This window comes from Gnatocerus cornutus, unplaced genomic scaffold (genome assembly GCF_029298725.1).
Source record: "Gnatocerus cornutus isolate USDA-ARS CGAHR unplaced genomic scaffold, icGnaCorn1.1 ctg00000060.1, whole genome shotgun sequence".
In the NCBI taxonomy this organism is placed as follows: Eukaryota; Metazoa; Arthropoda; class Insecta; order Coleoptera; family Tenebrionidae; genus Gnatocerus; species Gnatocerus cornutus.
Window position 1 is genome coordinate 85,079 of NW_028275405.1, and position 5,369 is coordinate 90,447.

Genomic DNA, 5,369 nt, shown 5'->3' on the forward strand with positions numbered 1-5,369 from the left:
CGAAATCATCAAAATTCTTAGAGAAAACCGCATTTTTCGATGCAAAATGATTATTTCTCGCCGATTTTCGTTGTTTTCTGGCTTCAATTCGCAAAGAAGAGCACGAAATCTACAAAATCATGACTTTTTACCAAGATTCAACGGCTGAATTGCAAGAAAACAGCAGAATTCTGCACGAAATTATCAATATTCTTACAGAAAACCGCATATTTCGATGCAAAATGACGATTTCTCGCCGATTTTCGTTGTTTTCTGGCTTGAATTCGCAAAGAAGAGCACGAAATCTACAAAATCATGACTTTTTACCAAGATTCAACAGCTGAATTGCAAGAAAACAGCAGAATTCTGCACGAAATCATCAAAATTCTTACAGAAAACCGCATATTTCGATGCAAAACGACGATTTCTCGCCGATTTTCGTTGTTTTCTGGCTTGAATTCGCAAAGAAGAGCACGAAATCTACAAAATCATGACTTTTTACCAAGATTCAACGGCTGAATTGCAAGAAAACAGCAGAATTCTGCACGAAATCATCAAAATTCTTAGAGAAAACTGCATATTTCGATGCAAAACAACGATTTCTCGCCGATTTTCGTTGTTTTCTATCTTGAATTCGCCAAGAAGAGCACGAAATCTACAAAATCATGACTTTTTACCAAGATTCAACGGCTGAATTGCAAGAAAACAGCAGAATTCTGCACGAAATCGTCAAAATTCTTACAGAAAACCGCATATTTCGATGCAAAACGACGATTTCTCGCCGATTTTCGTTGTTTTCTGGCATGAATTCGCAAAGAAGAGCTAGAAATCTACAAAATCATGACTTTTTACCAAGATTCAACGGCTGAATTGCAAGAAAACAGCAGAATTCTGCAAGAAATCATCAAAATTCTTACAGAAAACCGCATATTTCGATGCAAAACGACGATTTCTCGCCGATTTTCGTTGTTTTCTGGCATGGATTCGCAAAGAAGAGCACGAAATCTACAAAATCATGACTTTTTACCAAGATTCAACGGCTGAATTGCAAGAAAACAGCAGAATTCTGCACGAAATCGTCAAAATTCTTACAGAAAACCGCATATTTCGATGCAAAACGACGATTTCTCGCCGATTTTCGTTGTTTTCTGGCTTGAATTCGCAAAGAAGAGCACGAAATCTACAAAATCATGACTTTTTACCAAGATTCAACGGCTGAATTGCAAGAAAACAGCAGAATTCTGCACGAAATCGTCAAAATTCTTAGAGAAAACCGCATATTTCGATGCAAAACGACGATTTCTCGCCGATTTTCGTTGTTTTCTGGCATGAATTCGCAAAGATGAGCACGAAATCTACAAAATCATGACTTTTTACCAAGATTCAACGGCTGAATTGCAAGAAAACAGCAGAATTCTGCACGAAATCGTCAAAATTCTTAGAGAAAACCGCATATTTCGATGCAAAACGACGATTTCTCGCCGATTTTCGTTGTTTTCTATCTTGAATTCGCCAAGAAGAGCACGAAATCTACAAAATCATGACTTTTTACCAAGATTCAACGGCTGAATTGCAAGAAAACAGCAGAATTCTGCACGAAATTATCAATATTCTTACAGAAAACCGCATATTTCGATGCAAAACGACGATTTCTCGCCGATTTTCGTTGTTTTCTGGCTTGAATTCGCAAAGAAGAGCACGAAATCTACAAAATCATGACTTTTTACCAAGATTCAACGGCTGAATTGCAAGAAAACAGCAGAATTCTGCACGAAATCATCAAAATTCTTACAGAAAACCGCATATTTCGATGCAAAACGACGATTTCTCGCCGATTTTCGTTGTTTTCTGGCTTGAATTCGCAAAGAAGAGCACGAAATCTACAAAATCATGACTTTTTACCAAGATTCAACGGCTGAATTGCAAGAAAACAGCAGAATTCTGCACGAAATCATCAAAATTCTTAGAGAAAACTGCATATTTCGATGCAAAACAACGATTTCTCGCCGATTTTCGTTGTTTTCTATCTTGAATTCGCCAAGAAGAGCACGAAATCTACAAAATCATGACTTTTTACCAAGATTCAACGGCTGAATTGCAAGAAAACAGCAGAATTCTGCACGAAATCGTCAAAATTCTTACAGAAAACCGCATATTTCGATGCAAAACGACGATTTCTCGCCGATTTTCGTTGTTTTCTGGCATGAATTCGCAAAGAAGAGCACGAAATCTACAAAATCATGACTTTTTACCAAGATTCAACGGCTGAATTGCAAGAAAACAGCAGAATTCTGCACGAAATCGTCAAAATTCTTAGAAAAAACCGCATATTTCGATGCAAAACGACGATTTCTCGCCGATTTTCGTTGTTTTCTGGCTTGAATTCGCAAAGAAGAGCTAGAAATCTACAAAATCATGACTTTTTACCAAGATTCAACGGCTGAATTGCAAGAAAACAGCAGAATTCTGCACGAAATCATCAAAATTCTTACAGAAAACCGCATATTTCGATGCAAAACGACGATTTCTCGCCGATTTTCGTTGTTTTCTGGCATGGATTCGCAAAGAAGAGCACGAAATCTACAAAATCATGACTTTTTACCAAGATTCAACGGCTGAATTGCAAGAAAACAGCAGAATTCTGCACGAAATCGTCAAAATTCTTACAGAAAACCGCATATTTCGATGCAAAACGACGATTTCTCGCCGATTTTCGTTGTTTTCTGGCATGAATTCGCAAAGAAGAGCACGAAATCTACAAAATCATGACTTTTTACCAAGATTCAACGGCTGAATTGCAAGAAAACAGCAGAATTCTGCACGAAATCGTCAAAATTCTTAGAGAAAACCGCATATTTCGATGCAAAACGACGATTTCTCGCCGATTTTCGTTGTTTTCTGGCATGAATTCGCAAAGATGAGCACGAAATCTACAAAATCATGACTTTTTACCAAGATTCAACGGCTGAATTGCAAGAAAACAGCAGAATTCTGCACGAAATCGTCAAAATTCTTAGAGAAAACCGCATATTTCGATGCAAAACGACGATTTCTCGCCGATTTTCGTTGTTTTCTGGCTTGAATTCGCAAAGAAGAGCACGAAATCTACAAAATCATCACTTTTTACCAAGATTCTACGGCAGAATTGCAAGAAAACAGCAAAATTCTGCACGAAATCATCAAAATTCTTACAGAAAACCGCATATTTCGATGCAAAACGACGATTTCTCGCCGATTTTTGTTGTTTTCTGGCTTGAATTCTCAAAGAAGAGCACGAAATCTACAAAATCATGACTTTTTACCAAGATTCAACGGCTGAATTGCAAGAAAACCGCAGAATTCTGCACGAAATTATCAAAATTCTTACAGAAAACCGCATATTTCGATGCAAAACAACGATTTCTCGCCGATTTTCGTTGTTTTCTATCTTGAATTCGCCAAGAAGAGCACGAAATCTACCAAATCATGACTTTTTACCAAGATTCTACGGCAGAATTGCAAGAAAACAGCAAAATTCTGCACGAAATCATCAAAATTCTTACAGAAAACCGCATATTTCGATGCAAAACAACGATTTCTCGCCGATTTTCGTTGTTTTCTGGCTTGAATTCGCAAAGAAGAGCACGAAATCTACAAAATCATCACTTTTTACCAAGATTCTACGGCTGAATTGCAAGAAAACAGCAGAATTCTGCACGAAATCATCAAAATTCTTACAGAAAACCGCATATTTCGATGCAAAACGACGATTTCTCGCCGATTTTCGTTGTTTTCTGGCTTGAATTCGCAAAGAAGAGCACGAAATCTACAAAATCATGACTTTTTACCAAGATTCAACGGCTGATTTGCAAGAAAACAGCAGAATTCTGCACGAAATCATCAGAATTCTTAGAGAAAACTGCATATTTCGATGCAAAACAACGATTTCTCGCCGATTTTCGTTGTTTTCTATCTTGAATTCGCCAAGAAGAGCACGAAATCTACAAAATCATGACTTTTTACCAAGATTCAACGGCTGAATTGCAAGAAAACAGCAGAATTCTGCACGAAATCGTCAAAATTCTTAGAGAAAACCGCATATTTCGATGCAAAACGACGATTTCTCGCCGATTTTCGTTGTTTTCTAGCTTGAATTTGCAAAGAAGAGCACGAAATCTACAAAATCATCACTTTTTATCAAGATTCAACGGCTGAATTGCAAGAAAACAGCAGAATTCTGCACGAAATCATCAAAATTCTTAGAGAAAACCGCATATTTCGATGCAAAACGACGATTTCTCGCCGATTTTCGTGGTTTTCTGGCTTGAATTCGCAAAGAAGAGCACGAAATCTACAAAATCATGACTTTTTACCAAGATTCAACGGCTGAATTGCAAGAACACAGCAGAATTCTGCACGAAATCATCAAAATTCTTACAGAAAACCGCATATTTCGATGCAAAACGATTATTTCTCGCCGATTTTCGTTGTTTTCTGGCTTGAATTCGCAAAGACGAGCACGAAATCTACAAAATCATGACTTTTTACCAAGATTCAACGGCTGAATTGCAAGAAAACAGCAGAATTCTGCACGAAATCATCAAAATTCTTAGAGAAAACTGCATATTTCGATGCAAAACAACGATTTCTCGCCGATTTTCGTTGTTTTCTATCTTGAATTCGCCAAGAAGAGCACGAAATCTACAAGATCATGACTTTTTACCTAGATTCAACGGCTGAATTGTAAGAAAACAGCAGAATTCTGCACGAAATCATCAAAATTCTTAGAGAAAACCGCATATTTTGATGCAAAACGACGATTTCTCGCTGATTTTCGTTGTTTTCTATCTTGAATTCGCAAAGAAGAGCACGAAATCTACAAAATCATGACTTTTTACCAAGATTCAACGGCTGAATTGCAAGAAAACAGCAGAATTCTGCACGAAATCGTCAAAATTCTTAGAGAAAACCGCATATTTCGATGTAAAACGACGATTTCTCGCCGATTTTCGTTGTTTTCTGGCTTGAATTCGCAAAGAAGAGCACGAAATCTACAAAATCATCACTTTTTACCAAGATTCAACGGCTGAATTGCAAGAAAACAGCAGAATTCTGCACGAAATCATCAAAATTCTTAGAGAAAACCGCATTTTTCGATGCAAAATGATTATTTCTCGCCGATTTTCGTTGTTTTCTGGCTTCAATTCGCAAAGAAGAGCACGAAATCTACAAAATCATGACTTTTTACCAAGATTCAATGGCTGAATTGCAAGAAAACAGCAGAATTCTGCACGAAATTATCAATATTCTTACAGAAAACCGCATATTTCGATGCAAAACGACGATTTCTCGCCGATTTTCGTTGTTTTCTGGCTTGAATTCGCAAAGAAGAGCACGAAATCTACAAAATC